We start from the raw sequence: 2433 nt of genomic DNA, 5'->3' as shown, positions 1-2433 counted from the left end.
GCAATATGCTTTATTTATTTTGCTTTTGCCTGAGATCAAGGAGAGGAAAAGATCTGAAACAAACTGGCTATATCCAAAAAAGCCACAAAGCAAGTCAGCCTAACTCCGGAAAAAATGATAATTTACACCGGACCTAAAATAATATTTAGAAGCTCTGTATTATGTGTGGAGGGCTATTGCACAGTATAAAAAACAAAATGTCTTCTATTTTTTCAAAGAATACAAGACGTTCTTTGATTGGAGGAGGAGGGGAGGGGTGGTGTTGTGACATCGCCTCTCCTCCTCCAGTCACAGAATGCCTTGTATTCTTTCAAACAATATATATGAATGGGCAAAAGTGAGGATAAGGAAGGTGATGCTACCAGAGCATTTCATTGCTTAAAGCGGACCTTTGTCCCCTTTGACTGAAAATCACCTCAGCATATAGCTCTGCATGCTGATATGAAATCATCTTACATTCATTAGTGAAACAAACATATTTTTATTTTACTAACAATTTCTTTTTTTTTCCACTTCCTAGTCCATTTTGGGACAAATGATGTAATCGTGCCCAAGCATTGCATCGTGGGGGTTACATCAACAGAACATTGCTGGGAAATCTCATCTGTAAGCTGACAAGATCTCATGGAAAGGCATTTCCCTGCACCTTGATGATGTGCATGGTCACATGTCCTAGTCCCATGTGCCAGAGTGCCAGGAAGTAAATGGAGATCTAACAACCTGGCCTTAGTTAAAATGGCCACTGTCAGAAGACTGGGGAAGAAAAGAAAAAGAAAATATGGAAAAAATAAAAAGCCGGCAATCATCTAGAAATATCTGTTTGTAGATTGCTATTACTTAACATTTCTCAAGGTGCCTATGTTGTTATTTCGAAGATATGGGTAAAGTTAAGTCACATCCCTTACTCCCCCCGAAAGCTCTGCATTATGTGTTGGAGCAGGCATGCTACAAGGTAAGATTTTTACACTTTGCAGCTACCCTCCACACAAAACACACAGCTTTGTAATGATAATTTACACACCCTGACATTGGAAGACATTTGATTGTACCATGCCCCATGTTACAAACATTCACAGTCTAGGAACCATTGCTACAGATCTCTAATTATAATACTAAACACAAATTCATAGGAAGCAGCCAACTAGAATATGCAAATGTAAATATATGCATCATAATTTATTAGATTTTCAGACCAAAAAGATGTTTTACAATAGTTTAATACACTGATCACAGCTGCCCACACTGGTCTAATAACTCTTCACAGATTTGCTGTAATCACTACAGTAAAATTAATAGAGATCATTCCACTGGGACATATTCTAATGATGAAATGTAATTGTTAGAGAAAAAAAATCAATATTGTGAGAAAGACTGGAGTCTTCCAAAGATCTTATTCATAGAAAATAAAAAAGGAAATCAATATTTGAGAAGCACTGTGTAGATACGAATGCTCATTTATGTTTCTGCAAGCAGAAATTATTCACCTTTGAAATGGGTGAGCGCAAAAGGTTCTATGGCAGTCATTGATGGGCTGCAGTTCATTAAAAAGCAGACATTACAGCGAGAAGTGAGGTGAAAAGGCATTCTGTCACCGAACTTTATCATGCATATGGACTTCTATACAGGAATTGAAGGAGAGGAAAGGATTTATGTAACTAATCAGATTGCAACTGTAATTTTTTTTCCATGCATATTAAAAAATGAGAACTGGAATCGCATTGGTGACTATGAGCAAGCTTCCCCTTAGTTTTTTATAGACGATTCCACAAAGCTGCCCAGATTTTACAGAATTTGGCTACCTATAGTGGATGACCAAAGCTGGCTGCTATGGATATTTTGTACCTGATTTAAAGTGGATCTTTCACCAAAGACACAAGGTCTGCTTATTAACAGTGTTCGCCTTCCGCACATACCAAAAAGCTAAACAACATAGTAAAAAATAAAAATAAAGAAGTAGGTTAAAAAAAATGCAATAAATATATTTACCTTTCAAGGCCAAGCTGAAGGTAATGTTGTCCTCCTTCTGGTGAGATCCTGGAAATTGCTAGGCAGCCCAAGGAACATGCTCTTGGACTGTGTTTGAGCATCATTCTATAAAATTAGGGTTACTCCCACAAATCTAACCGGAAAGGAAGATAACGTCACCCACTGTAGTACCAAAGCTGCATGAAAGGTTAAGTATATTTAAAGAAGAATTATGAGGCGAGTGATTTTCACTCAACCTCATAATCTGAGCCGACCTGTGACAATTAAACTGTCACAGGTCGGCTCAGTAGATCGGGAAGTGAGCGAACACATAGCGTCGCTCGCTCACTTCTCGATCTATCCCTGCAGAGAGCCATGACTGTCATTCACGGCTCCGTGCAGGGATTCCTCCCCTTCCATGTCTGATCCTCCAGCGGTGACTGGTGGAACGGACGGGGAGGGGGCTTG

Source organism: Nanorana parkeri, unplaced genomic scaffold, assembly GCF_000935625.1.
Source record: "Nanorana parkeri isolate BGI_ZX_2015 unplaced genomic scaffold, ASM93562v1 scaffold730, whole genome shotgun sequence".
NCBI classification, from domain to species: domain Eukaryota; kingdom Metazoa; phylum Chordata; class Amphibia; order Anura; family Dicroglossidae; genus Nanorana; species Nanorana parkeri.
The sequence above is the reverse complement of the archived record's forward strand: the minus strand, read 5'-3'. Positions refer to the sequence as shown.